This window comes from Zingiber officinale, chromosome 8B (genome assembly GCF_018446385.1).
Source record: "Zingiber officinale cultivar Zhangliang chromosome 8B, Zo_v1.1, whole genome shotgun sequence".
NCBI classification, from domain to species: Eukaryota; Viridiplantae; Streptophyta; class Magnoliopsida; order Zingiberales; family Zingiberaceae; genus Zingiber; species Zingiber officinale.
The window spans coordinates 69,730,512-69,738,470 of NC_056001.1; positions in this window are offsets into that span (position 1 = coordinate 69,730,512).

Here is a 7,959-nt window from a genome sequence, read left to right on the forward strand (position 1 = left end):
GGCTTATCTTGGTCGGCCCTTGCTTGGGCTCTAAGCTTGGCTTGGTCGGCCACCTATGAATGGGTAAGAAGGTGGGTTTAGGTGGGTATAAAACTTTATAAATAAGAGGCTATGACAGGGACCGAGAGGAGGAATTGATTTTGGTCTCCCGATGAACTTGAGCTTCCCGTGTTCGCCCCGAACACCCAACTCGAGTTCATCAATAATATCTCATTCCACTAAAGAATTATTATTACACTACCATACCAATCTCATATTATTATATAGGCTCCTTTTTATCATGAGTGTGTTGATCTCCCTGTGTTTAAGATATTGAATGTCCACTAATTAAATGGGTTACTGACAACTCACCTAATTAATATCTAGCTCCAAGAGTAGTATCACTCAACCTTATCGTCATGTCGAACTAAGTCCACATGCAAGGTTTACATGACAATTCTTATGAGCTCCTCAAGGGGACATCATTAACCTAGATTACTAGGACCTAATTTCATTCTATAATCAACAACACACCATATAAATAATATCATTTCCCAACTTATCGGGCCTATTGATTTAACGAGCTAAATCACACCCTTTGATAAATTAAAGAAATAAGTATTAAGTATATGTGCTTGTTATTATATCATGATTAAGAGTGCACACTTCCATAATAATAGAGGTATTGCTCTTTTATATAGTCAGTATAAAAAGAAACTACTTCAAATGGTCCTGCTCAATACACTCAGAGTGTACTAGTGTAATTTTATAGTCAAGATAAACTAATACCAAATTACACTACGACTATTCCAATGGTTTGTTCCTTTTCATCTTAGTCGTGAGTTACTTTTTATAACTTATAAGGAACTAATAACATGATCTTTTGCGTGTGACACCACACACCATGTTATCTATAATATAAATTAATTGAACTACTATACTTAGCATATAAATGTAGACATTTGACCAATGTGATTCTTTATTTCAAAATAAATGTTTACAAAAAACTAGGCTTTTAGTATACACTCTAACAAGTAGAACATTTCTCCTATAGACAAGGGCCCTGACAAATCAAACTGCCACGAGATCATTTATGGTAGAGTGTTTCTCTCATAGTTTCTAGTTAGATAACTAGATGTCTTGGTCATTTGTACTTCTTGTGGTAGAGCGGTTGCTCCCATGTATGATGATTTATTATTTTTTTTTTTTTTGCATTTGTACATGCCGATGATGTGTAGTATTCATGTTGATCATTACCTATCATTGCTCATTGTATTATACACGACTGAACATGCTAGTAGAGAGTTATATTATTATTATATTTTTGGTTAGTAGATGATTATATTGGTGCTCTTACTTTTGTAGTAAGTATTATTATTTGAGACTACTCCCTTTGATCTTCTTATAGTAGTATCATGTACTATCTTATTATACCTATTAAGTATTTTATACTCACTATCCTTTGTTTTTCTTTGACCTCCAGGTTAGCAGATAGAGGATATGTTGTGTCGCTCAGAGGTTTTGGTAGTCAGTACCCACTCAAGTTCGGATTTTTCTTCAAGTTGTTTTTTTTTTTTATTTATGTTGTCATTGTTTATTGTTTTCTTTCCCTCGTTGAATCTGTAAAATACCGAAAATAGGCGAATATTAATAAGGGAATTTTCTGGAATTTTTGGAAATTTTTCAGGAATTTTTCATAGCTCGTACGGATAAGTTAACGGGGATAAAAATGGGGCCCGAAAAAGCCTGTTTAGGCTACCCCATTTAAGTGAGGAAATGTTTATATTTACATTTCCTTTTTAGTTTATTTTCTTAATTTCTTTACTTGTTTTTCTTCTCTGCCTCGCCGAAATCCCTGTGCCCGAGCCCCCTCGCCGTTTCTTCCTTCCCCGCACGCCCGATGCCCTCCTCCGAGCCCTAACCGCCGAGCCATTTTCCTTCTCCCTCCCTCACGTATAAGCCTCGGCCATTACCTCTTCTTCCTTCCCGAGCGCGCACAACCTCTTCTTCTTCTTCTCCTCTGTCGACGCTGACCCTCTTCTGTTGTGCCCTAGCGAGCCGCGAGCCACCACCGCCGCTCTTCCTCGCCGCACACTGGGACCCCCTTCCTCCTCCCTGTCCAAGCGCCGGCGACACCGAGCAGAGACCTCCCTTCTGGCCGACATCACTGGCCCCCACAGCCCTAGCGCCGGCCACCGCTTGTTTCTCTGAGCCTCTTCTCCTCTTCATCGCACGGTGCCACCCCGACTTTGCTGAGTTCAGCCGTCACTAGAATGGGGGAGGTCCTCACTGTGCCGATTGTTGGACACCAGGTTCTGCCGAGCCACCGACAAGCCATAGTTTTCTTCATTCGTGCCCTAGCTTTGATCAGCATTACCTGCTGCTTCACCTGCCAGATCGAGCCGATCTAGGTCTACTGTTGGTCCTTGCATTACTGACACAGATCTATGGTAAGGTTATCGAATTGAACTTGAATTGGTTTATAGGATTGACTAAAGCTTGATTTATCTAAGTATGGGTCTAGGTACATCGTTAGGTTAGGAAATTGGAGTTGGATGATAGTAGCTCCATTTGGTATCGGCTACCCTTTCCAGCAGAAATTCATTAAGGGCTGTGAACTTGAGGTATGATGTAGGAATCTTTGTACCTTTTGTAATTGATGTGGTATATGAATTTAGAATGGAACATGTGGTTGATCATGTTTTAGATTCAGGTGTAATTGGATTTAGGTCTTTGGATTTCTATCTAATGGTTTGTTTGGGGTTAAGGTAACTTACCCTAATTGACCATGGGATTTAAATAGGGTGTATTGATTTAGATTGTGCGGATTAGGGTTTTCCCTAATTTAGTCTTGTGGATTTTATTTAGCTATTTAAATTCTTATGAATGTTAGCTAAATAAAAATATATATTGATTGACACAAGACCTTGACGCGAGATGATAATTCGACGTCAGATTTGGATCGGATACGATCCTTTCCTATTGGAGGTGGTACTTTTGACTTATTGTCTTTGATATGCTTAGTAATGAAATTAACATGTTGTGTTAATTGTGTTTCTTATTTGTTTCGGTTAATCACTGCCCAATACATGTTACCTGTTTGATTGGTTGTTTGTTTGCATCTCGTATTGATCTCGTACCTGATTTTTCATGCTAATGGGTAGTGATATAACCATGTTTCACATGTTCAGGACCTAGGGTTGATACCTTATTGATCAGTATATCTTGATATGATTTATTCACTATGGTGCCCATTGTTATATGTCTAGAGGTTGGTTTAGTATATTACCATGCTTAGTGACATGCACCATTTGCATGATCGTATGTTGTGCGATTGATTGCTCCATTATTGTTGAGCACATTTCCAGTTTCATCACTGTTCGGTGCTCCGTTGTGACGCTCATGGGTAGCGTGACACAGCGTGGTAGCACGTCAGTTTGGCTCTTCCGGTGCTCCGTTGGTCCGCTCATGGGTAGTGTGACGCAGCGTGTAGCACGTTAGAGATCCCTCCCCGTCATAGCGTACCGGGAGATGAAATCATTGCGCTCCCCCATTTATGATTTGGGGTAGGAGTACGTGTGTACTCTGACAGCATCCCGTCCACTCGGTCACTCATCAGGGGTAGTGATGCAGAGTGCACGGTTGTCACAGCTCTACCCACTCGGTCCCATTTTTGTTATGAATTGGCTGACTGGCGTCAGGGGTGACCATGACATTGGCATCATATGCATGATGCATTTATTGTTTGTGATTGTGTTTGCTGCATTTATATGCTGCATATTGTTTGGATACCTATGTTTGACATGCATACAGGTCTTCTATACCTTCCGGACTGTTTGTCCTTATACTGGGTCTTGGTTAGTACAGATTCTCTCCTGTCTACTTCGGTTTGCATTTATCTTTATTTTTATCAGGAGACTGTACGCATGATTAGTGATAGGTGTTATTTCTTTACTTTACATATCAATTGTACCTGCTGAGTGTTGGACTCACCCCGCCTCCATTGTTGATATTTTCAGGTTGATGCTGTCAGGAGAGAGTTCCAGTTGCTGGTCCCTGCAAACCTCGAGGATATGATTGGTTTTCTTTTGGTTTCTTTTCTGTTCTAGATTGTTTTGAACTTGTTATGTTTTGGTTTATTTTACTTATGGACATTGTATGGATTTTATTATGTCGATGGATTTGGATTTGGATTTATTCTACTACATGCCTACCTGGACGGCAGAAGAGGTGAGTTCATCGGATTTGAGTTTTACGAGTGTAGTGGAGTAGGGTTGATTTCGAGTCAGGGTATTATCTTTCTGTTTACTTGTTATATAAACTGCGTGGAATGTGTAGTTGTATTTTTATTGTTTATATTATTCCAGTCGCCTGTGGCTGAGGTATGTGAGGATGTAGAAAAGTTTCAGATTGTCCACCGTACAGGGGAGATGCTGCCGAAATTTTCTCGGACAGGGACTCCTCTGGGCGTGACAATTTAGTGGTATCAGAGCACAGGTATACGATCTTTTGTTTTCATATTTTTGATGTTTGGGATAACCTGATACCAATTTATTTACTTGGTATCAGAGCGCCAAGTTTGGCGATACTTGTTGGATTTTTGTATTTTGGATTTTCGAGATTTATCTAATACCAATTTATTGGTATCAGAGCAGGTTATGGATACCTGCTTTTGGTGTTCTGGATTTTTGGATGTCTATTTCGGTTTGTATGGATTTCTGTTATGGTTATGTTTCGGACTTCCGTTTCGGATTTATATGGATTTCCGGCGATTTTCTCGTTCGGAATTTTGAGGTCAGAAGTTGGGGACTGGACAGCGATGGAACATCTCCAAACAGCATATAGGTATGATGTTTAATTTTATAGTTTATGACATGTATTAGTATTCTTTGTTTAGTACTTGTCTGGTTGTTTTAACACATATTACATGTGATGGGTTAGCCATTGAGCATGGTTGACCTTAATAGAGAACAAGGGTTATAGTCTCTGGAGATTTTTCATAACATACTATCAGTAGTTTTAGCTTCTGTTACTACTAGTAGGAGATGGAGGCACATACCAGCCTCTGCTATTGTTAGCTGGGTAATGGATGATACCTACATATTTCTGTTGACTTAGCCAGTAGAGTTTTTATACTCATATCTTTTGGATAATAGGGTACCCGATACGATGAAAATTGGTCATTGGGGAGTTATCATGTTTGATCATTGTTGAGAATGATTTGAGGTTGAGGAATATTGTGAGATCAGATATTGTGATGTGTTGACTTCTAATGATTTATGAGAGTAAATGTTATGTGGTTGTTTGATGATCTATTACTAGATATTTATTTTGATGATCTATTAGTGGATAATTATTTTGATGATCTATTATTTGGGTTGTCATTGATGGTGGCATAGTGAGTGTCATGTATGATATTCACAGGTTTGATGATTATAGTTGGTGATCAGATTATAAATCGGGTGCTAGAGAGTTTACGGTTGAGTGTACCTATGAATTTTAATAAATCTGGTTAGTTGTGGTTAGTTAACAGGATGATAAAGTTGATATTTGCTTCCTCTGATATTGGACTATGTGGATAAATAATGATTTGATGTTTTGAATGTTAACTTGCTCTCATGGGGAGTAGAGACTTATTCATCTGATATTATATGGGCTGATATTTTTTAGGATAAAAATGAGAGTATCTTGATGTTCTTGAATTCTGACTTTATCTTTTGAGTCATATACATTTATACATATGATATTATGTGGGCTGGCATTATCTAGTTTGAGTTGATGTAATTAGTGTTGAATTGACCCATGAACTGATATAGTTATTTGACAATTTATTTGGGGGTCAAGTTGTTACTTGCTCTGGTGTCTATAAAGATGGATCCCTTCGGATAGTTCTGTATGGATTATGGGTCAATGAACTGGTAGGATTTTTGTTGTGCTGCCTTTGGTTGTCATAGTTAAAAAAATTTCTGGGTCTGCTGAGTGGATACATGTATGGAACATAATATCCGGTTGATTATGATTGGATTGGTTTGTGAATCCTGGCAAAAAAATTTATCATATAACTCCATATGAATGATTAGTAATGGTTTCAGATATTGAGGATATAAATTTGATTGAAGTGTTAAATGTAACCAATTTTTCATCAATGTCAAGGCTGGATGAAAATGGTTGAGTATTGTGTCGGATTTGGATAACATAGAAGTTAAAATAGGGAATGTCAGGTTGATTGGATTAAATATGCTGATTATGTATATCTATGTGGTGTATACTTGTCCAGTAATGATTATTGTGGGTGTCTAGTAGATTATACCCTAGTGGTTAGGCATATGTGTCTGATTGTTTATTTGGAGGTATCTTATCAATTTAATATGAGTTCTGATATGTGCAGATATGTTCGGTGTAATATTCGAGGTATTTTATTGATTATATTTGATTTGTGGATGCACTTGTGTCTATTAGGCTTTGTTGGAAGTATTACGTTAATTATACTCTTGGCATAGGTGTATATATGCCATGTGAGGTTGTTTGAGGTGTATTGTTGATTATACCTATGTTGATATATGCACACGGGTTCGGTAGGTATTGTTGGAGGTATCACACTGATTTATACCTGTGTTGTGAGTATGTATGGTGTGTACAAATGGGAGGATTATGTCGATCATACATATGTTGTGTGAGCAAGTGTGCCAGGTGTATTGTTGGTAGCAGCATGATTCTACTTATGTTGAATGCAGGATGTATAGTGTCTGCATTATGTCATTTGTTGGATTACCCTGTCAACCCATATTCTTATCAGTGGGTGACTCACTACGATGTTGATAGATTTGACGATGAGTTTGATTTGATTGCTGGATTGTTATACCTTTGGCTGCCACAGTGATATGTGGTTGAGTGATCACGTGCAGTCTCTAGTTGGATAGTTAGGTGTCTTGGACACTTAAGGATCGTTTGTGGTGGAGCGGAGCTCCCACATATTATTGTTGGTTTGTGATAGAACATTGCTCTTACATATTTTGGATTGTTGTGGTGGAGCGTTGCTCCCACATATTACGGATTGTTTGTGGTAGAGCGTTGCTCCCACATATGTGATATTTCTTGTGATGGAGCGTTGCTCTCACACTGGTAGATCTATTCTTTGGTGATTTGTATTGTTGGTGATCATATTTCAGACTTATTGTCAGGGATCTTATGGTTAGAAATGTCTGTGATACGGACATTATGTGTCATGATTTTACCATTAGGGTTTGGGGAAGCCTTAGAGGTTTTCAGAGACTTGATGATTTTGGTATTCCCAGGATGTTTGGATCGGTTTCCATTGTCTTTGTTGACGGTGTTGTGATCTATTTCGGATCCACAGTGAGTTGCGCACTTCATCTTTGCATAGTTCTAGAGATGCTTCGATGGAAACGTCTAGATGTGAAGATCAGTAGTGCGTATTTTGGTTGTCTTCTGTGAGATGTTTGAGACACACGGTCATGAGTAGGAGTATACCGTGGTTCCACAGGAGATCGAGGTTGTTACCGTTGGGAGTAGACGGAGTCTATAGAAGAGGCTCGCAATTTCCTTTGTTTGGCTCGATATTTCCGGAGATACGTTGAGGGTTTCTCACGGATTGCTATGCTACTTACCCGCCTGACCAGGAAAGGCGTGAAGTTCACTTGGACTGAGGATGACAAGACCATCTCTAGGAGCTGAAGCGGAGACTAGTGTCGGCTCCGATTTTGAATTTTTACCTTCTGGAGAGGACGGATATGTCCTCTGCACCGACGCATCTATTCATGGTTTGAGCGTTGTTCTGATGCAGCACGATATGGTAGTCTCCTATGCTTCTCGTCGGTTGAAGGAGCATGAGAAGATCTACCCTGTACATGATATGGGCAAGTCGCCATTATTTTTTCCATGAAGATTTGACGACATTATTTATATGGCGTTACATTTGAGATTCTCACTGACCATAAGAGTCTCAAAGATCTGTTTACT